Below are 25,866 nucleotides of genomic sequence, written 5' to 3' on the forward strand. Positions count from 1 at the left end.
ACTGGCATGTTAATCGTTTTTCTCTGAGGTACTTGGTGATAAAACTTTATGGGCATTATTTTTCCACATGGCTGTCGTTTGTTTATGAATAAAATCAGTTTACTGAGCTTCCCCACTGTTGTATTATGAGTGGGAGGGGCCTATTTTGGCGCTTTATTGCGCAGTAAAAATTCAGTCACAGTCTTCCTATTTCTTCCTCCATGATCCAGGACATCTCTACAGAGCCCAGGGGTCTCCAAAACTAGTTTTGAGGGAGGTAATCACTCACAGCAGACCTGTGAGACTGTGCTTTGACTGTGATAAAAACGCTTATATTTTAAATTGTTATCCGTTTTTGGGTACTAAGGGGTTAATCATCCATTTAAGGGCTAGACAGTCTAATTTTCGTGCCTTTCGTAACTTCAAGGCAGGAGCAGCATCAACTTCCTCCGCTCCAAAACAGGAAGGAACTGTTGCTCGCTACAGACAGGGCTGGAAACCTAACCAGACCTGGAACAAGGGCAAGCAGGCCAGAAAACCTGCTGCTGCCCCTAAGACAGCATGAAGTGAGGGCCCCCGATCCGGAAACGGATCTAGTGGGGGGCAGACTTTCTCTCTTCGCCCAGGCTTGGGCAAGAGATGTCCAGGATCCCTGGGCGTTAGAGATCATATCTCAGGGATATCTTCTGGACTTCAAAGCTTCTCCTCCAAAAGGGAGATTTCATCTTTCAATGTTTTTAGCAAACCAGATAAAGAAAGAGGCGTTTCTACGCTGTGTACAAGACCTTTTACTAATGGGAGTGATCCACCCGGATCCGCGGTCGGAACACGGACAAGGGTTTTACTCAAATCTGTTTGTGGTTCCCAAAAAAGAGGGAACCTTCAGACCAATCTTGGACTTAAAGATCCTAAACAAATTCCTAAGAGTTCCATGATTCAAAATGGAAACTATTCGGACAATCTTACCTATGATCCAAAAGGGTCAGTACATGACCACAGTGGATTTAAAGGATGCCTACCTTCACATACCGATTCACAAAGATCATTACCGGTACCTAAGGTTTGCCTTCCTAAACAGGCATTACCAGTTTGTAGCTCTTCCCTTCGGGTTAGCTACTGCTCCAAGAATCTTTACAAAGGTTCTGGGTTCTCTTCTGGCGGTACTAAGACCGCGAGGAATATCGGTAGCCCCGTACCTAGATGACATTCTGATACAAGCGTCAAGTTTCCAAGCTGCCAAGTCTCATACAGAGTTAGTTCTGGCATTTCTAAGGTCACACGGGTGGAAGGTAAACGAAGAAAAGAGTTCTCTATTGCCACTCACAAGAGTTCCCTTCTTAGGGACTCTTATAGATTCTGTAGAAATGAAAATTTACCTGACAGAGGACAGGTTAACAAAACTCCTAAATGCTTGCCGTGTCCTTCATTCCATTCCACACCCGTCAGTGGCTCAATGCATGGAGGGAATCGGCTTAATGGTAGCGGCAATGGACATAGTACCCTTTGCACGCCTGCATCTCAGACCACTGCAATTGTGCATGCTAGGTCAGTGGAATGGGGATTACTCAGATTTGTCCCCTATGCTGAATCTGGATCAAGAGACCAGAAATTCTCTTCTATGGTGGCTCTCTCTGCCACATCTGTCCAGGGGGATGCCCTTCAGCAGACCAGACTGGACGATTGTAACAACAGACGCCAGCCTGCTAGGTTGGGGCGCTGTCTGGAATTCCCTGAAGACTCAGGGATCATGGACTCAGGAGGAGAGACTCCTTCCAATAAACATTCTGGAATTAAGAGCAGTTTTCAATGCCCTTCTGGCTTGGCCTCAGTTAGCAACTCTGAGGTTCATCAGGTTTCAGTCGGACAACATCACGACTGTGGCTTACATCAACCATCAGGGAGGGACAAGGAGTTCCCTAGCGATGATGGAAGTCTCAAAGATAATTCACTGGGCAGAGTCTCATTCTTGCCACCTATCAGCGATCCACATCGCAGGCGTGGAGAACTGGGAGGCGGATTTCCTAAGTCGCCAGACTTTTCATCCGGGGGAGTGGGAACTTCATCCGGAGGTCTTTGCCCAAATACTTCGGCGTTGGGGCAAACCAGATCTGGATCTCATGGCGTCTCGCCAGAACGCCAAGCTTCCTTGTTACGGATCCAGGTCCAGGGACCCGGGAGCGGTACTGATAGATGCTCTGACAGCACCTTGGGTCTTCAACATGGCTTATGTGTTTCCACCCTTCCCGATGCTTCCTCGATTGATTGCCAGGATCAAACAGGAGAGAGCATCAGTGATTCTAATAGCGCCTGCGTGGCCACGCAGGACCTGGTATGCAGATCTAGTGGACATGTCATCCTGTCCATCTTGGTCTCTGACTCTGAGACAGGACCTTCTGATTCAGGGTCCTTTCAAACATCAAAATCTAATTTCTCTGAGGCTGACTGCTTGGAGATTGAACGCTTGATTTAATTGATACCTTAATACAGGCTAGAAAACCTGTTACCAGGAAAATTTACCATAAAATATGGCGTAAATACTTACATTGGTGCAAATCCAAGAGTTACTCATGGAGTAAGGTTAGGATTCCTAGGATATTGTCTTTTCTACAAGAAGGTTTAGAAAAGGGTTTATCTGCTAGTTCTTTAAAGGGACAGATCTCAGCTCTGTCCATCCTTTTACACAAACGTCTGTCAGAAGTTCCAGACGTTCAGGCTTTTTGTCAGGCGTTGGCCAGGATTAAGCCTGTGTTTAAGACTGTTGCTCCTCCGTGGAGCTTAAACTTAGTTCTTAACGTTTTACAGGGTGTTCCGTTTGAACCCCTTCATTCCATTGATATCAAGCTGTTATCTTGGAAAGTTCTGTTTTTAATGGCTATTTCCTCGGCTCGAAGAGTCTCTGAGTTATCGGCCTTACATTGTGATTCTCCTTATCTGATTTTTCATTCAGACAAGGTAGTTCTGCGTACTAAACCTGGGTTCTTACCTAAGGTAGTCACTAACAGGAATATCAATCAAGAGATTGTTGTTCCATCATTGTGCCCTAACCCTTCTTCAAAGAAGGAACGACTTCTGCACAATCTGGACGTCGTCCGTGCCCTGAAATTTTATTTACAGGCAACTAAAGATTTTCGCCAAACTTCTTTCCTGTTTGTCGTTTATTCTGGACAGAGGAGAGGTAAAAAAACTTCTGCTACCTCTCTCTCTTTCTGGCTTCGTAGCATAATACGTTTAGCCTATGAGACTGCTGGACAGCAGCCTCCTGAAAGAATTACAGCTCATTCTACTAGAGCTGTGGCTTCCACTTGGGCCTTTAAGAATGAGGCCTCTGTTGAACAGATTTGCAAGGCTGCAACTTGGTCTTCGCTTCACACTTTTTCCAAATTTTACAAATTTGACACTTTTGCTTCTTCGGAGGCTGTTTTTGGGAGAAAGGTTCTTCAGGCAGTGGTTCCTTCAGTGTAAAGATCCTGCCTGTCCCTCCCGTCATCCGTGTACTTTTAGCTTTGGTATTGGTATCCCATAAGTAATGGATGATCCGTGGACTGACTACACTTAACAGGAGAAAACAAAATTTATGCTTACCTGATAAATTCCTTTCTCCTGTAGTGTAGTCAGTCCACGGCCCGCCCTTTTTTACGGCAGGTCTAAATTTTAAATTAAACTCCAGTCACCACTGCACCCTATAGTTTCTCCTTTCTCGTGTGGTTTCGGTCGAATGACTGGGTATGACGTAGAGGGGAGGAGCTATATAGCAGCTCTGCTTGGGTGATCCTCTTGCACTTCCTGTTAGGGAGGAGATATAATCCCATAAGTAATGGATGACCCGTGGACTGACTACACTACAGGAGAAAGGAATTTATCAGGTAAGCATAAATTTTGTTTTTTTTCATTTCTTCAGACGGGAAGAGTCCACAGCTGCATTCATTACTTTTGGGAATTCCGAACCTAGCCTAGATGGAGGCAAAAACACCCCAGCCAAAGGCTTAAATACCTCCCCCACTTCCCTCATACCCCATACCTCATTCTGACGAGGGAACAAGGAACAGTAGGAAAAATATTAGGATGAAAAAGGTGCCAGAAGAACAAAAAAACAAAAATTACAGCCGGCCCATTCTGAGGTAACCACAGCCTGAAAACACCCAAACACCCAATGAAAAAACCAAGCCAAAAACTTTATTAGTTTAAGAATACTTACTGGAAAATTAAGCACACAAATCAGTGGTTGTTTGTGGGGTAGGGAACACTCACTGAGGAGTTGTGGGTGTTCCACACATGGGAACAAGCTAGGCTTAAAGGGCCATGATACCCAAATGTTGAAACACTTGAAAGTGCTGCAGCATAGCTGTAAAAAGCTGACAGTGAAATATCACCTGAACATCTCTATGTAAAAAAGAAAGAAAGATATTTTACCTCAAAATGTCATAAGTATTCACATCCCACTGTAAAGTGCTTTAAGCAGCAAATCAGTATTCCTGTCACGGGACAGGCAAGGGAGTGAGCATCGTGCACCCTCATCTTATTTTATTTCTTCCTTCCTTTTTTTTTTTTTTTTTACCTGCAGCTGGACAGCAGCTAAAGTATAACTTTTTACACAGCACTAAAAAACAAAATTTATGCTTACCTGATAAATTTATTTCCCTTGTGGTGTATCCAGTCCACGGATCATCCATTACTTGTGGGATATTCTCCTTCCCAACAGGAAGCTGCAAGAGGATCACCCACAGCAGAGCTTAGACAGCTCTGCTGTGGGTGATCCTCTTGCAGCTTCCTGTTGGGAAGGAGAATATCCCACAAGTAATGGATGATCCGTGGACTGGATACACCACAAGGGAAATAGCTCCTCCTCTAACTGCCACTCCCAGTCATTCGACCGAAGACAAGCAAGAGAAAGGAGAAACTATAGGGTGCAGTGGTGACTGTAGTTTAAAAATAAAACACACCTGCCTTAAAATGACAGGGCGGGCCGTGGACTGGATACACCACAAGAGAAATAAATTTATCAGGTAAGCATAAATTTTGTTTTCTCTTGTAAGGTGTATCCAGTGCACGCATCATCCATTACTTGTGGGATACCAATACCAAAGCTATAGGACACGGATGAAGGGAGGGACAAGGCAGGTGCTTAACCCCTTAATGACCACAATGTACCCTGTATGTCACTGGTCATTAAGGGTTTTTTCAGGACATAATAGCACAAGTCTAGCAAGAAGACGCTATTAATACCCTCCCTCCAGCAGGCTTTGTGGAATAGAGCAGTCTCAACGCTGGTGGCAAGACCGCGCTATAAAACAATCAAGTCCCAAAAAAAGGCCAGTGACATACAGGGTACGTCGCTGGTCCTTAAGGGGTTAAATGGAAGGCACCACTGCCTGCAAAACCTCTCTCCCAAAAATAGCCTCCGAAGAAGTAAAAGTATCAAATTTATAGAATTTTGAAAAAGTATGAAGCGAAGACCAAGTCGCCGCCTTACAAATCTGTTCAACAGAAGCCTCATTCTTAAAAGCCCATGTGGAAGCTACCGCTCTAGTAGAATGAGCTGTATTCCTTTCAGGAGGCTGCTAGCCAGCAGTCTCATAAGCTAAGAGTATTACACTCCTTAGCCAAAAAGAAAGAGAAGTTGCCGAAGCCTTTTGGCCTCTCCTCTGTCCAGAGCAGACAACAAACAATGCAGATGTTTGACAAAAACCTTTAGTAGCTTGTAAATAAAACTTTAAAGCACGAACCACGTCAAGATTGTGTAAAAGACGTTCCTTCTTTGAAGAAGGATTAGGACACAGTGACGGTACAACAATCTTCTGATTGATATTTTTATTAGATACCACCTTAGGTAGAAAATCAGGTTTGGTACGTAACACTACCTTATCGGAATGAAAAATGAGATAAGGAGAATCACATTGTAAAGCAGATAACTCCGAAACTCTTCGAGCCGAGGAGATAGCTACTAAAAACAAAACTTTCCAAGATAAGAGCTTAATATCTATGGAATGCAAAGGTTCAAACGGAACCCCTTGAAGAACTAAATTTAAACTCCAAGGCGGAGCAACAGGTTTAAACACAGGCTTAATTCTGACTAAAGCCTGACAAAACGCCTGCACGTCTGGAACCTCAGCCAGACGTTTGTGCAAAAGAATAGACAGAGCAGAAATCTGTCCCTTTAAGGAACTTGCTGACAAACCTTTCTCCAATCCATCTTGGAGAAAAGATAATATCCTAGGAATCCTGACCTTACTCCATGAGTAACCCTTGGATTCACACCAATGAAGATATTTACACCATATCTTATGATAGATTTTCCTGGTGACAGGCTATCGCGCCTGTATTAAGGTATCAATGACCGACTCGGAGAAACCACGCTTTGATAAAATCAAGCGTTCAATCGCCAAGCAGTCAGCCGCAGAGAAATTAGATTTGGATGGTTGAAAGGACCCTGAAGTAGAAGGTCCTGCCTCAGAGGCAGAGTCCATGGTGGAAAGGATGACATGTCCACCAGATCTGCATACCAAGTCCTGCGTGGCCACGCAGGTGCTATCAAAATCACTGATGCTCTCTCCTGCTTGATCTTGGCAATCAGACGAGGGAGCAGAGGAAACGGTGGAAACACATAAGCCAGGTTGAAGGACCAAGGCGCTGCTAGAGCATCTATCAGCGCTGCCTTGGGATCCCTGGACCTGGATCCGTAACAAGGAAGCTTGGCGTTCTGGCGAGACGCATGAGATCCAGTTCTGGTTTGCCCCAACGTTGAATCAACTGTGCAATCACCTCCGGATGGAGCTTCCACTACCCTGGATGAAAAGTCTGTTGATTTAGAAAATCCACCTCCCAGTTCTCTACTCCTGGGATATGGATACCTGATAGGTGGCAAGAGTGAATCTCTGCCCAACGAATTATCTTTGAAACCTCCAACATCGCTAGGGAACTCCTTGTTCCCCCTTGATGGTTGATGTAAGCTACAGTCTCGATGTTGTCCGACTGAAATCTGATGAACCTCACTGCCGCTAGCTGAGGCCAAGCCTGAAGAGCATTGAATATCGCTCTTAGTTCCAGAATGTTTATCGGAAGGAGAGCCTCCTCCTGAGTCCATGACCCCTGAGCCTTCAGAGAGTTCCAGACTGCCCCCCAGCCCAGAAGGCTGGCATCTGTTGTTACTATTGTCCAATCTGGCCTGTGGAAGGTCATACCTTTGGACAGATGGACTCGAGATAGCCACCAGAGAAGAGAATCCCAGGTCTCTTGATCCAGATTTAGTAGAGGGGACAAATCTGTGTAATCCCCATTCCACTGACTGAGCATGCAGAGTTGCAGCGGTCTGAGATGTAGGCGGGCAAACGGCACTATGTCCATTGCCGCTACCATTAAGCCGATTACTTCCATACACTGAGCCACCGAAGGGCGAGAAGTAGAATAAAGAACACGGCAGGAATTTAGAAGTTTTGACAACCTGGCCTCTGTCAGGTAAATCCTCATTTCTACAGAATCAATCAGAGTTCCCAGGAAGGAAACTCTTGTGAGAGGGGATAGAGAACTCTTCTTTTCGTTCACTTTCCACCCATGAGACCTCCGGAATGCCAGAACAATGTCCGTATGGGACTTGGCAATTTGGAAATTCGACGCCTGTATCAGAATGTCGTCTAAGTACTGCTATGCCCCGCAGCCTTAGGACCGCCAGAAGTGACCCCAGAACCTTCGTAAAGATTCTTGGTGCCGTAGCTAACCCAAAGGGAAGAGCCACAAACTGGTAATGCCTGTCTAGGAAGGCGAACCTGAGAAACCGATAATGATCTTTGTATATCGGAATGTGAAGATAAGCATCCTTTAAGTCCACGGTAGTCATGTATTGACCCTCCTGGATCATAGGTAGGATGGTTTGAATAGTCTCCATCTTGAAAGATGGGACCCTGAGAAATTTGTTTAGGATCTTGAGATCTAAGATTGGTCTGAAGGTTCCCTCTTTCTTGGGAACCACAAATATATTTGAATAGAATCCTTGCCCCTGTTCCTCCTTTGGAACTGGGTGGATCACTCCCATAACTAGGAGGTCTTGAACACAATGTAAGAATGCCTCTCTCTTTATCTGGTGTGCAGATAATTGTGAAAGGTGAAATCTTCCTTTTGGGGAAGAAGCTTTGAAGTCCAGAAGATATCCCTGGGACACAATTTCCAACGCCCAGGGATCCTGGACGTCTCTTGCCCAAGCCTGGGCAAAGAGAGAAAGTCTGCCCCCTACTAGATCCGTTACCGGATCGGGGGCCAATCTTTCATGCTGTCTTAGAGGCAGCAGCAGGCTTCTTGGCCTGTTTACCTTTATTCCAAGCCTGGTTAGGTCTCCAGACCGGCTTGGACTGGGCAAATTTTCCCTCTTGTTTTGTATTAGAGGAAGATGATGCCGCGCTCGTCTTAAAGTTTCGAAAGGCACGAAAATTAGTTTGTTTGGTCCTTAATTTGCTAGACCTATCCTGAGGAAGGGCATGACCTTTTCCTCCAGTAATATCAGAAATGATCTCCTTCAGTCCAGGCCCGAATAGGGTCTGCCCCTTGAAGGGAATATTGAGAAGCTTAGACTTTGAAGTAACGTCAGCTGACCAGGATTTAAGCCATAGCGCCATACGCGCCTGAATAGCAAAAACTGAGTTCTTAGCCGTTAGTTTAGTTAAATGAACAACGGCATCAGAAACAAATGAATGGGCTAGCTTAAGCGCTTTAAGCTTGTCAAGTATATCATCCAATGGAGTTTCTACCTGTAAGGCCTCTTCCAGAGACTCAAACCAGAAGGCCGCAGCAGCAGTGACTGGGGCAATGCATGCAAGAGGCTGGAGAATAAAACCTTGTTGAATAAACATTTTCTTAAGGTAACCCTCTAACTTTTTATCCATTGGATCTAGGAAAGCACAACTGTCCTCGAAGGGGATAGTTGGACTCTTAGCTAGGGTAGAAACTGCTCCCTCCACCTTAGGGACCGTTTGCCATAAGTCCCGAGTAGCGGCATCTATTGGAAACATTTTCTTAAAAATAGGAGGGGGAGAGAACGGTACACCTGGTCTATCCCATTCCTTAGTAATAATTTCTGAAAACCTTTTAGGTATTGGAAAAACATCAGTGTAAACAGGCACTGCATAGTATTTATCCAATCTACACAATTTCTCTGGCACTATAATGGTGTCACAGTCATCCAGAGTAGCTAAAACCTCCCTGAGCAACACGCGGAGGTGTTCAAGCTTAAATTTAAATGTTGACATATCAGAATCAGGTTGAAGCATCTTCCGTGAGCCAGAAAAATCACCCACAGAAAGAAGCTCTCCTGCCTCAGCTTCTGCATATTGTGAGGGGATATCAGACATAGCTACTAAAGCATCAGAGTGCTCTGTATTTTTTCTAGCCCCAGAACTGTCTCGCTTTCCTTGTAACCCTGGTAGTTTAGACAATACCGCTGTAAGGGTATGATCCATAACTGCCGCCATGTCTTGTAAAGTAAATGCCATGGGCGCGCTAGATGTACTTGGCGCCTCTTGAGCGGGAGTCCCTTGAGCGGGAGTCAAAGGTTCTGACACGTGGGGCGAGTTAGTCGGCATAACTTCCCCCTTGTCAGTTTCCTCTGGTGATAAATCTTTTAAAGACAGAATATGATCTTTAGAACTTAAAGTAAAATCAGTACATTTGGTACACATTCTAAGAGGGGGTTCCACAATGGCTTCTAAACCTAATGAACAAGGTGTTTCCTCTATGTCAGACATGTTTAAACAGACTAGCAATGAGACCAGCAAGCTTGGAAAACACTTTCATAAATGTAAACAAGCAAAAAATAAAAACGGTATTGTGCCTTTAAGAGAAACAAATTTTGTCAGAAATTGAAAAACAGTGATAAAAAGCAGTAAATCTTACGAAATTTTTACAGTGTGTATAATAGACTAACAGAGCATTGCACCCACTTGCAAATGGATGATTAACCCCTTAGTTTCAAAACCGGATCAAAAAAACAATATAAACGTTTTTCAACAGTCACAACAAACTGCCACAGCTCTGCTGTGGCCCTACCTGCCCATATAACGACTTTGAAAGGCACAAAAACCCTTTAGAGAGGTCCTAAGTGTTCAGGGGACTCCTTCAGGGAAACTGGATGTCTCAAGCTGCAAAATCTAATGCGCATTTAGGCGCGAAAATAGGCCCCTCCCAACCTGTATTCACAGTGAGAGGGCCTAACAAAACTATCCCTAGGCAAAATCTAGCCAGCCATGTGGAAAAAACTGGGCCCCAATAAAGTTTTATCACCAATATGTATAAAAAAACGTTTAAACACTTCCAGCAAACGTTTTATTTTTCAGTAATGTGAGAAAGTAATAAGAATATTACCTTTTACAGCAAGCATGATACTAGTCGTTATTAAATCACTGTAATCAGGCTTACCTTAAAAAAATCCGGGATTAACAGCATTTTCTAGCATATTCATTTCTCTAGAAAAATTTAAACTGCACATACCTCATAGCAGGAGACCCTGCACGCCATTCCCCCAGCTGAAGCTACCTCTCTCTTCAGTTATGTGTGAGAACAGCAATGGATCTTAGTTACAACCTGCTAAGATCATCAAAGACCACAGGCAGACTCTTCTTCTACTTTCTGCCTGAGGCTAAAATAGTACAACTCCGGTACCATTTGAAAATAACAAACTTTTGATTGAAGATAAACTAAATAAAAACACCACATCTCTCTAGCTACTTCCTTTCTTGTCGAGAGCTGCAAGAGAATGACTGGGAGTGGCAGTTAGAGGAGGAGCTATATAGACAGCTCTGCTGTGGGTGATCCTCTTGCAGCTTCCTGTTGGGAAGGAGAATATCCCACAAGTAATGGATGATCCGTGGACTGGATACACCTTACAAGAGAAAAATCTTCCTTTTTTACATAAAGATTCTCAGGTGATATTTTCCTGTCAGCTTTTTACAGTTATGCTGCATCACTTTCAAGTGATTTACCATATAAGTATTATGTCCCTTTAAGTGTAGTTATGGGCCCAGAGGCAGAACTTTTTTTTATTTTCTGCAATGAGAATTTTTTTAGTGAAAATCTTTCTGCAGTGTCTCAATGCACACACATACATATATATATATATATACACACATATATATATATATATATATATATATATATACACATACATATACACACACATATATATATATATATATATATATATATATATATATATATATATATATATACACTTATATGTGTATGTGTGTGTATGTGTATATATATATATATATATATATATATATATATATATATAGGTATGTATATATATATATATATATATATATATATGTATATATAACGTATTTCCAAAAAGCAGGCACTCACTGGACTTTACTTTAAAACATATATATTTATTATCAAAACTTTAAAAGACAAACGTTTCGGCACTACATTGTGCCTTTGTCAATGTCATAGCAAAACAAACATACAAACAGAGTGCAGCTCCACACCCCAAAATCAATCAACCTTGATTTTGGGGTGTGGAGCTGCACTCTGTTTGTATGTTTGTTTTGCTATGACATTGACAAAGGCACAATGTAATGCCGAAACGTTTGTCTTTTAAAGTTTTGATAATAAATATATATGTTTTAAAGTAAAGTCCAGTGAGTGCCTGCTTTTTGGAAATAGGTTGGATTTGATGTCAGCAGTGCACCTTGGCAGTACTGGAAGTATGATTGTGCAATCCTATCTATGACTTTGTGTATATATATATATATATATACATATATATACATATACATATGCACACACACACACAGAGAAGCACACTCACAGGAATGAACAACTGGCTCAATACTATTGTTAGCCTGTTCTATGGCGATTTACCACCTGGGTGCAGCTTCTTTTCGTAGTAACAATAGTAACAATAGTATTGAGCCAGTTGTTCGTTAAAAAGCTGCACCCAGGTGGCAAATTGCCATAGAACAGGCTAACAATGGTATTGAGACAGTTGTTCATTCCTGTGAGCGCACTTCTCTCTGTGTGTATTTAGTCTCCCTATGGGAAAAAGGGGCAACCATACGTGGATTCCTTGCTCAGTGTGCTTAGAGGAATATGTCTACACCTCACTGACGAGGCCCAATGAAGGCCGAAATGACCGTCTGGGGTTGCTGTGTTCTTTGTTCAGAGAGGAATTGCCTGGTATTTTGGTGCTGGACTGACCGTAATAGGCGGGATCAGACTGATATACTACAGGAAAGTTCTACTCTGTGAAAAGCATTACTAGGCTAAAAAGCTGCATCCAGGTGGTAAATCACCATAGAATAGGCTAACAATGGTATTGAGCCAGTTGTTCGTTCCTGTGAGTGCACTTCTCTCTGTATGTATATATATATATGTATATATATATATATATATATATATATATGATATAAAAAGTCTACACACCCCTGTTAAAAACATAATTTATGCTTACCTGATAAATTTATTTCTCTTGTAGTGTATCCAGTCCACGGATCATCCATTACTTGTGGGATATTCTCCTTCCCAACAGGAAGTTGCAAGAGGATCACCCACAGCAGAGCTGCTATATAGCTCCTCCCCTCACTGCCATATCCAGTCATTCGACCGAAACAAGCTGAGAAAGGAGAAACCATAGGATGCAGTGATGACTGTAGTTTAATTAAAATTTAGACCTGCCTTAAAAGGACAGGGCGGGCCGTGGACTGGATACACTACAAGAGAAATAAATTTATCAGGTAAGCATAAATTATGTTTTCTCTTGTTAAGTGTATCCAGTCCACGGATCATCCATTACTTGTGGGATACCAATACCAAAGCTAAAGTACACGGATGATGGGAGCGACAAGGCAGGAACTTAAACGGAAGGAACCACTGCCTGTAGAACCTTTCTCCCAAAAACAGCCTCCGAAGAAGCAAAAGTATCAAATTTGTAAAATTTTGAAAAGGTTGAACCGAAAACCAAGTCGCAGCCTTGCAAATCTGTTCAACAGAAGCCTCATTTTTAAAGGCCCAGGTGGAAGCCACAGCTCTAGTAGAATGAGCTGTAATCCTTTCAGGGGGCTGCTGTCCAGCAGTCAAATAGGCTAAACGAATTATACTCTAAAGCCAAAAAGAAAGAGAGGTTGCCGAGGCCTTTTGACCTCTCCTCTGTCCAGAGTAAACAACAAACAGGTTAGATGTTTGACGAAAATCTTTAGTAGCTTGTAAGTAAAACTTCAAGGCATGGACTACGTCTAGATTATGCAAAAGACGTTCCTTCTTTGAAGAAGGATTAGGACACAATGATGGAACAACAATCTCTTGATTGATATTCTTGTTAGAAACCACCTTGGGTAAAAACCCAGGTTTTGCATGCAGAACTACTTTATCTGAATGAAAAATCAGAAAAGAAGAATCACAATGTAAGGCAGATAACTCAGAGATTCTTCGAGCCGAGGAAATAGCCATCAGAAAAAGAACTTTCCATGATAAAAGTTTGATATCAATAGAATGAAGGGGTTCAAACGGAACCCCTTGAAGAACTTTAAGAACCAAGTTTAAGCTCCATGGAGGAGCAACAGGTTTAAACACAGGCTTAATTCTAACTAAAGCCTGACAAAATGCCTGAACGTCTGGAACTTCTGCCAGACGCTTGTGTAAAAGAATAGACAGAGCAGAAATCTGTCCCTTTAAAGAACTAGCTGATAATCCTTTGTCCAAACCCTCTTGGAGGAAGGACAATATCCTAGGAATCCTAACCCTACTCCATGAGTAATTCTTGGATTCACACCAATGAAGATATTTTCGCCATATCTTGTGGTAGATTTTCCTGGTAACAGGCTTTCGTGCCTGTATTAAGGTATCAATGACTGACTCGGAGAAGCCACGCTTTGATAGGATCAAGCGTTCAATCTCCATGCAGTCAGTCTCAGAGAAATTAGATTCGGATGATTGAAAGGACCTTGAATTAGAAGGTCTTGTCTCAGAGGCAGAGTCCATGGTGGAAAGGATGACATGTCCACCAGATCTGCATACCAGGTCCTGCGTGGCCACGCAGGCGCTATCAGAATCACTGATGCTCTCTCCTATCTGATTTTGGCAATCAGTCGGGGGAGCAGAGGAAACAGTGGAAACACATAAGCCAGGTTGAAGAACCAAGGAGCTGCTAGAGCATCTATCAGCGTCGCTTCTGGGTCCCTGGACCTGGATCCGTAACAAGGAAGCTTGGCGTTCTGGCGAGACGCCATGAGATCCAGTTCTGGTTTGCCCCAACGATGGACCAATTGAGCAAACACCTCCGGATGGAGCTCCCACTCCCCCGGATGAAAAGTCTGACGACTTAGAAAATCCGCCTCCCAGTTCTCTACACCCGGGATATGGATCGCTGATAGGTGGCAAGAGTGAGTCTCTGCCCAGCAAATTATCTTGGAGACTTCTGACATCGCTAAGAAACTCCTGGTTCCCCCTTGATGGTTGATGTAAGCCACAGTCGTGATGTTGTCCGACTGAAATCTGATGAACCTCAGTGTTGCTAACTGAGGCCAAGCTAGAAGAGCATTGAATATCGCTCTTAACTCCAGAATATTTATTGGGAGGAGTTTCTCCTCCTGAGTCCATGAACCCTGAGCCTTCAGGGAGTTCCAGACTGCACCCCAACCTAGAAGGCTGGCATCTGTTGTTACAATCGTCCAATCTGGCCTGCGAAAGGTCATACCCTTGGACAGGTGGACCCGAGATAACCACCAGAGAAGAGAATCTCTGGTTTCCTGATCCAGATTTAGTAGAGGGGACAAATCTGTGTAATCCCCATTCCACTGACTGAGCATGCATAATTGCAGTGGTCTGAGATGCAGGCGCGCAAATGGCACTATGTCCATCGCCGCTACCATTAAGCCGATTACTTCCATGCACTGAGCCACCGCAGGGCGCGGAATGGAGTGAAGAACACGGCAAGCATTTAGAAGTTTTGATAACCTGGACTCCGTCAGGTAAATTTTCATTTCTACAGAATCTATAAGAGTCCCTAGGAAGGAAACCCTTGTGAGAGGAGATAGAGAACTCTTTTCTTCGTTCACTTTCCACCCATGTGACCTCAGAAATGCCAGAACTATCTCTGTATGAGACTTGGCAATTTGAAAGCTTGACGCCCGTATCAGGATGTCGTCTAGATAAGGAGCCACTGCTATGCCTCGCGGTCTTAGAACCGCCAGAAGAGAACCCAGAACCTTTGTAAAAATTCTCGGGGCTGTAGCCAACCCGAAGGGAAGAGCTACAAATTGGTAATGCCTGTCTAGAAAGGCAAACCTTAGAAACCGATGATGATTCTTGTGAATCGGAATGTGAAGGTAGGCATCCTTTAAGTCCACTGTGGTCATGTACTGACCCTCTTGGATCATGGGTAAGATGGTCCGAATAGTTTCCATCTTGAAAGATGGAACTCTGAGGAATTTGTTTAAGATCTTTAGATCCAAAATTGGTCTGAAGGTTCCCTCTTTTTTGGGAACCACAAACAGATTTGAATAAAAACCCTGTCCTTGTTCCGTCTGCGGAACTGGATGGATCACTCCCATTACTAGAAGGTCTTGCACGCAGCGTAGGAATGCCTCTTTCTTTATCTGGTTTGCAGATAATCTTGAAAGGTGAAATCTCCCTTGTGGAGGAGAAGCTTTGAAGTCCAGAAGATATCCCTGAGATATGATCTCCAACTCCCAGGGATCCTGAACATCTCTTGCCCACGCTTGGGCGAAGAGAGAAAGTCTGCCCCCTACTAGATCCGTCGCCGGATAGGGGGCCGTTCCTTCATGCTGTCTTGGAGGCAGCAGCAGGCTTTCTGGCCTGCTTGCCCTTGTTCCAGGACTGGTTAGGTTTCCAGGCCTGCTTGGATTGAGCAAAAGTTCCTTCTTGTTTTGAAGCAGAGGAAGTTGATGCTGCACCTGCTTTGAAATTTCGAAAGGCACGGAAATTAGACTGTTTGGCCCTTGATTTGGCCCTGTCCTGAGGAAGGGTATGACCCTTACCTCCAGTAATGTCAGCAATAATTTCTTTCAAACCAGGCCCGAATAAGGTCTGCCCCTTGAAAGGAATATTGAGTAATTTAGACTTTGAAGTCACGTCAGCTGACCAGGATTTAAGCCAGAATTCTTAGCCGTTAGTTTAGTCAAATGAACAATGGCATCAGAAACAAAAGAGTTAGCTAGCTTAAGTGTTCTAAGCTTGTCAATGATTTCAGTCAATGGAGCTGTATGGATGGCCTCTTCCAGGGCCTCAAACCAGAACACCGCCGCAGCAGTGACAGGTGCAATGCATGCAAGGGGCTGTAAAATAAAACCTTGTTGAATAAACATTTTCTTAAGGTAACCCTCTAATTTTTTATCCATTGGATCTGAAAAAGCACAACTGTCCTCCACCGGGATAGTGGTACGCTTTGCTAAAATAGAAACTGCTCCCTCCACCTTAGGGACCGTCTGCCATAAGTCCCGTGTAGTGGCGTCTATTGGAAACATTTTTCTAAATATAGGAGGGGGGGAAAACGGCACACCGGGTCTATCCCACTCCTTACTAATAATTTCTGTAAACCTTTTAGGTATTGGAAAAACATCAGTACACACAATTTCTCTGGCACTGCAATTGTGTCACAGTCATTCAGAGCAGCTAACACCTCCCCAAGCAATACACGGAGGTTCTCAAGCTTAAATTTAAAATTAGAAATATCTGAATCAGGTTTCCCCGAGTCAGAGATGTCACCCACAGACTGAAGCTCTCCGTCCTCAGGTGCTGCATATTGTGACGCAGTATCAGACATGGCTCTTACAGCATCTACGCGCTCTGTATCTTGTCTAACCCCAGAGCTATCGCGCTTGCCTCTAAATTCAGGCAATCTGGCTAATACCGCTGGCAGGGTATTATCCATGATCGCAGCCATGTCCTGCAAAGTAATCGCTATGTGCGTCCCTGATGTACTTGGCGCCATATTAGCGTGAGTCCCTTGAGCGGGAGGCGAAGGGTCTGACACGTGGGGAGAGTTAGTCGGCATAACTTCCCCCTCGACAGAACCCTCTGGTGACAATTCTTTTATAGATAAAGACTGATCTTTACTGTTTAAGGTGAAATCAATACATTTAGTACACATTCTCCTATGGGGCTCCACCATGGCTTTTAAACATAATGAACAAGTAGTTTCCTCTGTGTCAGACATGTTTGTACAGACTAGCAATGAGACTAGCAAGCTTGGAAAACACTTTAAACCAAGTTAACAAGCAATATAAAAAAACGTTACTGCGCCTTTAAGAAAAACAAATTTTGTCAAAATTTGAAATAACAGTGAAAAAAGGCAGTTAAACTAACGAAATTTTTACAGTGTATGTAACAAGTTAGCAGAGCATTGCACCCCTTGCAAATGGATGATTAACCCCTTAATACTAAAAACAGATTAACAAATGAAAAAAACGTTTTTAAAACCAGTCACAACAACTGCCACAGCTCTACTGTGGCTGTTACCTTCCTCAAACATGACTTTTGAAGCCTTTTGAGCCCTTCAGAGATGTCCTATATCATGCAGGGGACTGCTGAGGGAAGCTGAATGTCTCTGTCTGTAATTTTAGCTGCGCAGAAAAGCGCTAAAATAGGCCCCTCCCACTCATATTACAACAGTGGAAAACCTCAGGAAACTGTTTCTAGGCAAAAATCAAGCCAGCCATGTGGAAAAAACTAGGCCCCAATAAGTTTTATCACCAAGCATATATAAAAACGATTAAACATGCCAGCAAACGTTTTATATTGCACTTTTATAAGAGTATTTATCTCTGAGAGTAACCAGTCGCTATTAAATCACTGTATTTAGGCTTAACTTACATTAATCCGGTATCAGCAGCATTTTCTAGCAAATTCTATCCCTAGAAAAATGTTAACTGCACATACCTTATTGCAGGATAACCTGCACGCCATTCCCCCTCTGTAGTTACCTCACTCCTCAGAATATGTGAGTGGATCTTAGTTACTTCTGCTAAGATCATAGAAAACGCAGGCAGATTCTTCTTCTAAATGCTGCCTGAGATAAAATAGTACACTCCGGTACCATTTAAAAATAATAAACTTTTGATTGAAGAAAAACCAACTATAATACACCACTCTCCTCTTACTACCTCCATCTTTGTTGAGAGTTGCAAGAGAATGACTGGGTATGGCAGTGAGGGGAGGAGCTATATAGCAGCTCTGCTGTGGGTGATCCTCTTGCAACTTCCTGTTGGGAAGGAGAATATCCCACAAGTAATGGATGATCCGTGGACTGGATACACTTAACAAGGGAAATGTCAGGTTTCTGTGATGTAAAAAAAATGAGACAAAGATAAATCATTTCAGAACTTTTTCCACCTTTAATGTGACCTATAAACTGTACAACTTGATTGAAAAACAAACTGAAACTTCTAGGTGGAGGGAAGTAAAAATAAAAACTAAAATAATATGGTTGCATAAGTGTGAACACCCTCTAATAACTGGGGATGTAGCTGTGTTTAGAATTGAGCAATCACATTCAAAATCATGTTAAATAGGTGTCAGTACACACCTGCCATCATTTAAAATGCTTCTGATAAACCCCAAATAAAGTTCAGCTGTTCTAGTAGGTCTTTCCTGACATTTTCTTAGTTGCAACCTACAGCAAAAGCCATGGTCCGCAGAGAACTTCCAAAGCATCAGAGGGATCTCATCGTTAAAAGGTATCAGTCAGGAGAACGGTACAAAATAATTTCCAAGGCATTAGATATACCATGGAAAACAGTGAAGACAGTCATCATCAAGTGGAGAAAATATGGCGCAACAGTGACATTACCAAGAACTGGACGTCCCTCCAAAATTGATGAAAAGACAAGAAGAAAACTGGTCTGGGAGGCTGCCAAGAGGCCTACAGCACCATTAAAGGAGCTGCAGGAATATCTATCAAGTACTAGCTGTGTGGTGCATGTTACAACAATTGCCATATTCTTCATATGTCTGGGCTATGGGGAGAGTGGCAAGACGGAAGCCTTTGCTTACGAAAAAAACATCCAAGCCCAGCTAAATTTTGCAAAAACAGTGTCCCAAAAGCATGTCACAAAAGGTGTTCTGGTTTGATGAAACCAAGATTAAACTTTTTGGCCATAATTCCAAAAGATATGTTCGGCGCAAAAACAACACTGCATATAACCAAAAGAACACCATACACACAGTGAAGCATTTTGGTGGCAGCATCATGCTTTGGGCTGTTTTTCTTCAGCTGGAACTGGGGCCTTAGTCAAGGTACAGGGAATTATGAACAGTTCCAAATACCAGACAATATTGGCACAAAACCTTTAGGCTTCTGCTAGAAAGCTGAACATGAAGAGGAACTTCATCTTTCAGCATGACAACGACCCAAAGCATACATCCAAATCAACAAAGGAATGGCTTCACCAGAAGAAGATTAAAGTTTTGGAATGGCCCAGTAAGAGCCCAGAACTGAATCCAATCAAAAATCTGTGGGGTGATCTTAAGTGGGCTGTGCACAAGAGATGCCCTCACAATCTGACAAATTTGGAGTGTTTTTGCAAAGAAGAGTGGGCAAATCTTGCCAAGTCAAGATGTGCCATGCTGAAAAACTCATACCCAGAAAGACTGAGTGCTGTAATAAAATCAAAGGGTGCTTCAACAAAGTATTATTTTAGTTTTTTATTTCTACTTCCCTCCACCTAAAAGATTTTAGTTTGTTTTACAATTAAGTTGCATAGTTTATAGGTCACATTAAAGGTGGAAAACGCTCTGAAATGATTTATCTTTGTCTCATTTTTTTACATCACAGAAACATGACTTTTTAACAGGGGTGTGTAGACTTTTTATATCCACTGTATATATAATGTGTGTGTGTACATATATGTCTGTGTGTATATATATATATATATATATATATATATATATATATATACACACACACACACACACACACACATATACACAGACAAACACACATTATATATATACACACACACATATATACACATAATATACACAAACACATATATATATATTTTCCTTTCTTCAGACGGGAAGAGTCCACAGCTGCATTCATTACTTTTGGGAACCTAGCCTAGATGGAGGCAAAAACACCCCAGCCAAAGGCTTAAATACCTCCCCCACTTCCCTCATACCCCAGTCATTCTGCCGAGGGAACAAGGAACAGTAGGAAAAATATTAGGATGAAAAAGGTGCCAGAAGAACAAAAAAACAAAAATTACAGCCGCCCCATATATATATATATATATATATATATATATATATATATATATATATATATAAAAACACAGGCGGTATCAGCTAAGCATAATTTAAGTTTTTCTTCATAAACGGGAAGAGTTCACAGCTGCATACATTACTTTTGGGAAAACAATACCCAAGCTATAGAGGACACTGAATGCAAAACTGGGGGGGTACAAAAGGCGGCCCATTCTGAGGTAACCACAGCCTGAAAACACCCAAACTCCCAATGAAAAAACAGCTTCACCAGAAGCAGGAGGTAACTAAAAGGAAACGGCCCAAGGAACCGTCAAACAATTGCAAAGGAAATTTTAGTGAACACAATCCGCCTACCCTAGCTAGTAAACTGCACAGGACTGTCTTCAGAAAGGAAGAACTCCAAAGTAGTGCAAAACCACTCCATCCCAAAAAGGCTGGAAGAGCAAATTGTGCACCACAGTCGGTGCAATCACAGACATATCCAAGGCACTTTGGACACTGAACACTCACATAAGTGTCCCAGACACAGAGTGCTTAGGAGACACCCACAGCGGGATTCAAACTCCCAACCTAAAGGGTGCTACGCAAAGATGAAGCCACACAGCTACTCTAACTGACCCTAAAGGCTCTAGGGACAACCCCACTAAGTCCAAAGACTAAGGGAAAACGCACAAGTGAACAGAGCCCAAACCTTAAAATCTGGATTAAAATCCACAGCGGGATTCAAACTCCCAACCTAAAGGGTGCTACGCAAAGATGAAGCCACACAGCTACTCTAACTGACCCTAAAGGCTCTAGGGACAACCCCACTAAGTCCAAAGACTAAGGGAAAACGCACAAGTGAACAGAGCCCAAACCTTAAAATCTGGATAAAAATATAACAGTAGACTCCAAGATCCTTGCAGGATCATCTTCCCAGAAGCCCCTACAGCTTGATGATTAATGAATGAACGAGCATCCTAACCCCTGGTGGTTGAAAACCCAAAACGCCTAAGCAGAGGCGAACACAGGAAAAAAAGGAGACCACCTAATCTGCAAACCTCCAAAAATATGGAAGCAGATGAAACCCGGAAGTAGAAAATGGACAAATATGCCCTAACTTCCTTAAAACAGCTTGCTAGCACACCTTCAACGTCCAATTAGTAGCAGCTGGTATCAAACCTGAAACAGATGACCAGAAGGCCAACCGTGCAACAGTTAGAACCAGCAAGGCCCTTGTTAGAGACCGCTCAGGTTACTAGACTCGACCGAGCCCCATTAATCCAAAACAAGTCTCTAGATTTTTCAGTAAATGGAAGATCTATATTATTTCACTCCCTATGGATTTACAAAAACAGGTGGTGCGATACTTTAATTCTTCCCCCTGGTTGCAACATCAAATAGAACGAGGCTTGTTCCCTAGACTATGGTTGTGCAATGAATAGGGGAGTGGTGGGCTTACTATCTTCCCCTCTCCCCCCCCCCTTTTTTTTCCCCTTCCTTCCCCCTCCTCCCTCCCACTTGATCTCGATATCTATTAGCCTTCAGTATAGGTCCGTGATAACATAATACATATAAGCTATAATAGGGATTCGGTATTTGCTCAGAACCAGGAAGTAGCAGAGGAGACTCAACCAATAGACGTATTCCCTGATATAGTTAGTGAGAGCAGTGGTCGCCTCAGAAATTATTTTAAGTTAAACTACTCTCTAGAAGAGTTAAACGACATATATTGACAAGGTTGAATAGTCGAGGTATCTAGATATTAACATAACTAGTTTGCGCAGATGATTGTATATATTGAATATGGCAATAAGTTTAGAACTAGGAGAGGAGGATACCTTTCTATTAATATTAATGCAACCAAAAGATAATGATCTCCTCTTTCTTTGCCCTTCCTTTTCTTTTCTTATTTTTTTTTTTTTCTTTCTTTTATGGCTGAAACAGCTAAAGCAGCTGGAATCTGGAAACATTTATATAGTTTGGTGTGTTGTTAACTATATTAGATCCGTAACAATGGTAATTTACTACGCAATAGAATTGTATTGTATGGGAGCTGTGTCTCCTAACACTGTTTGTTTACTTTATAATGATCAATAAAATTATTTTGAAATAAAAAAAAAAAAAAAAAAGACTCGACCGAGCCAAAAGGTCTCCGAGGAGACAAAGTCCCGCAGGCACTCAGCCTACAAAATAAACTCACCCCTGACTAGAAGGGGAACATCCACATTCCCCCTGAAGGGAAGAAAAAGGACCCAGATAAGGGAGTCTGAAAGAACCCTCAGAACACATAAAGGACTAGGGCAATAAAGAAAATCCAAGGTAACTCCAAGATAGTAAACCAGGATGAAATAGGGCAAAACCTGTGAAGGAACCCTAACATAGTAACATAGTAGATAAGGTTGAAAAAAGACTGAAGTCCATCGAGTTCAACCTATACAAATCTAAAATACTTACAAAAAGCTCCAGTTAAGCTTAAATAACACCATTAAAATGTGACCCATTTAATACTAGCAATCATATCCATGAATTTTGTTTATATACAGAAATTTATCCAGACTATTTTTAAATGTATCAATGGTATTGGCATTCACTACCTCCTTTGGTAATGAGTTCCACAATTTTATTGCTCTTACAGTGAAAAAAAGTTTCCGTTGCAGGAGATTAAATCTCCTTTCCTCCAACCTTAAATTATGACCTCTTGTCAGAAACAATTTTCTTGGAATAAACATAGCTTCTGCCATCTCTGTATATGGGCCTTGAATATATTTATATAAAGTAATCATGTCACCTCTCAAGCGCCTTTTTTCTAAAGAGAACAGACCCAGTTTGGCTAGCCTCTCCTCATAGGTTAATTTCTCCAATCCCCTTATTAGCTTTGTGGTCCTTCTCTGAACTTTTTCTAGTTCTGCAATATCTTTTTTAGTAATCGGTCCCCAGAACTGCACTCCAAACTCAAGGTGAGGTCTTACCAGGGCTTTATATAATGACAGAATTATGCTTTCCTCCCTTGAATCAATGCCTCTTTTAATACATGCTAGTATCTTATTAGCCTTTGAAGCCGCTGCCCTGCATTGTGCACTCATCTTTAGCTTGTTATCTATTACTACTCCCAAATCCCTTTCCTCCTGTGTTTGGCTAAGTCTTGTCCCATTTAAAAAATACATAGCCTGCTTATTTTTACTTCCAAAATGTAGAACCTTGCATTTTTCCGTATTAAATCTCATTTTCCGGCATCCAAGATGGACGTCTCTCCTTAGAGCTCCGCAATTCAGACCGGGGAAATGCACCACCACGAGCACAAAAGCAATCTGAGAGGGCTCTATAGGGGATATATCACTCCATGAATATGCAGTGTACCGGGAGATACCCTTTTCATACCCCAAACCTGTAAATATCGCGCCTTATTTGGGACACAGAGATCCGTCTGCTGCCGCCATCTTCCCTCAGTGCCTGAGCCGTCATCTCAAGTTAGCGTGAACAAACTTCACCTCAGTCAGCCTGCACAGTGAAGCGACTCTCTAGACAACAGAGGCGCATTGTATCCGGAGCATGAGTATGTGACCCGACACCGCTCCCCACACAGCCTTAATTCTAGCTCCCGCGACATCCTCCCAGGGACACACAATAACCCATAAACGGAGCTAACACGAACACAAGGGCGGCAAGTAAATAATAGAAAAGGAACACCCAAATCAAGCAATATAACAGGCCTGCAGAATATAACAACAAACTTTGGGCTACAATACAGATAAATAAGGGAAACTGCAACCTCATAACCCTTTCTCTAAATACAGGCGACAAACCTTTGAGCACATGGCAGCTAGGCCTAGGCCCCTTGAAATCTAGTACTCTCCTCGTGGCAACTATTACGATGCTCCTGCTCTCTAGACCTGGACTTACATATAACCCCATTCAGCTCCCGCAAGGTTTTTATTAAAAGTTCACTGAGAACACCATAAGCCCAAAAAAATGCTATCTAATTACCAGCCCCTAAAGTGGCAGCAGAGTTGGGAATACTCTAGGGGAATCTATAACAGTTAGGCTGTTTATTGAAAGTTTTGTTCTCTCTTTCTATCCAGCCATATCTGAACTTTCAACAGATTTTCTCATCTCTAATACTTGCCTGCCATCTGGTGGACAACAGTGATGTAACACAGAGGACTCAGTTTCTCCCAGCACTTTTTCATTTCTTATACAAGCCCGCCACCTAGTGGTTAAAAGTGTCATTACACACAGAGAAATTCAGGTTCCTCAGCAATTTTTCATTTCTAATGCAAGCCTGCCATCTAGTGGATATTGCTGTTATTGCACGAAGTTGATCTAAATATACAATTTAAACCCAAGAAAGTAAAGGAATTATAACTGCTCTGAAAGTAATCCTCTTACTTCTCTCTCTAAAATAACCTCTCACAGGAAAACCTAGACAGGAGTATTAAAATGGCAACAAAGAGGCTGAATAAATCAGAGAAAATGGGAGGGGGAAAAAACACTCCAGTTACCTCTTACTTCAAGCAAACACAGAGTGATAACCAGGCTGAGCAAACCCCTGATATCAGAGCACCTACTGAAGTCACACCATTGGAGCCTCATTCTATAGATGATAACACACCTCTGACTAGAGCTGATTTACATCTCCTTGTATCCAAACAGGATATCACCAGCAGCTTCGACAAGCTATGGGCTAAAATTGACGCCATGCACACCTCTATGAACGAGAGCTTAAATGACATTAAGAAAGATATGTCAGACCTAGGAGCGAGGGTCGAATCTCTGGAGGAAAACAATGACAACATTATAGAAGATGTAGAGATGGCGGTACAACAGACAGCCCAACAACAGCAGGTAGTTAACGAACTGCTGGACAAGTTGGAGGATATGGAGAATAGAAGCAGGAGATGTAACATTCGCCTCAAGGGAATTCCGGAATCTGTAACACCTACAGACCTACCCTCATACCTCCATCAACTGTTTTGTGCGATTACAGGAGTGGACACGTCCACAGAAATTGAAATAGAAAGGGCTCACAGAGCACTCAAGCCTAAGCCCAAAGCTGACTTTCCACCAAGAGATGTCATTGTAGCCTTCTTAAGATTCCCTGAAAAAGATAAAATTCTCAGAGATGCAGCAAAACAACCCACCTTCAAATTTAGAGGTAACGTGGTGCACTTTTTCCAGGATCTTAGTAACAGAACATTACAAAGAAGGGGAGCCTTAAGACCTCTCACAACCCTCTTAAGAAAACACCAGATCCAGTACAGGTGGGGATACCCTTTTGCCCTTCACATTTCAAAAGACAATAAATTGTTGACAATCAGAGATGCAGAGGGGATTCCAGATATTTGTGACGCTTTAGATCTAGAAATAGCCCCTACTCAAGGACCCTCATCATCCACTGAGACACCGAAACCACAGAGGATACCCATGAAGTCACAGAGATCACAGTGGGCAAGGATCCCTACAAAAAACCTAAGAACACTTGATGGGTTCAACTGAACCTTGTTGAACTAGTTTCCTCTCTGTCCAGCCTGTGAATACTTGGGCAATGGGACATGATGACTCACCTCACGAACTTTAAAACCAAAGCCTGATACAGTTTTTCAGCAGAAATGTTAGAATTTTAGAAAATAGTTATGTTTCTTGTTAGGTTGGGGTTTAGTAAAGTAAGTAGGGGTTAACCTCCATCCTAGTTATTTGCAGTCC

The 25,866-nt window shown here is 42.5% G+C and overlaps 1 pseudogene; it reads right to left on the bottom strand.

The window, feature by feature from the left end:
- Positions 1 to 24,353, bottom strand: part of LOC128661316 (gastrula zinc finger protein XlCGF26.1-like) — a 30,750-nt pseudogene extending 6,397 nt beyond the window's left edge.
- Between the last annotated feature and the right edge of the window lie 1,513 nt (positions 24,354 to 25,866).

Source organism: Bombina bombina, chromosome 5 (assembly GCF_027579735.1).
Source record: "Bombina bombina isolate aBomBom1 chromosome 5, aBomBom1.pri, whole genome shotgun sequence".
Classification (NCBI taxonomy): Eukaryota; Metazoa; Chordata; class Amphibia; order Anura; family Bombinatoridae; genus Bombina; species Bombina bombina.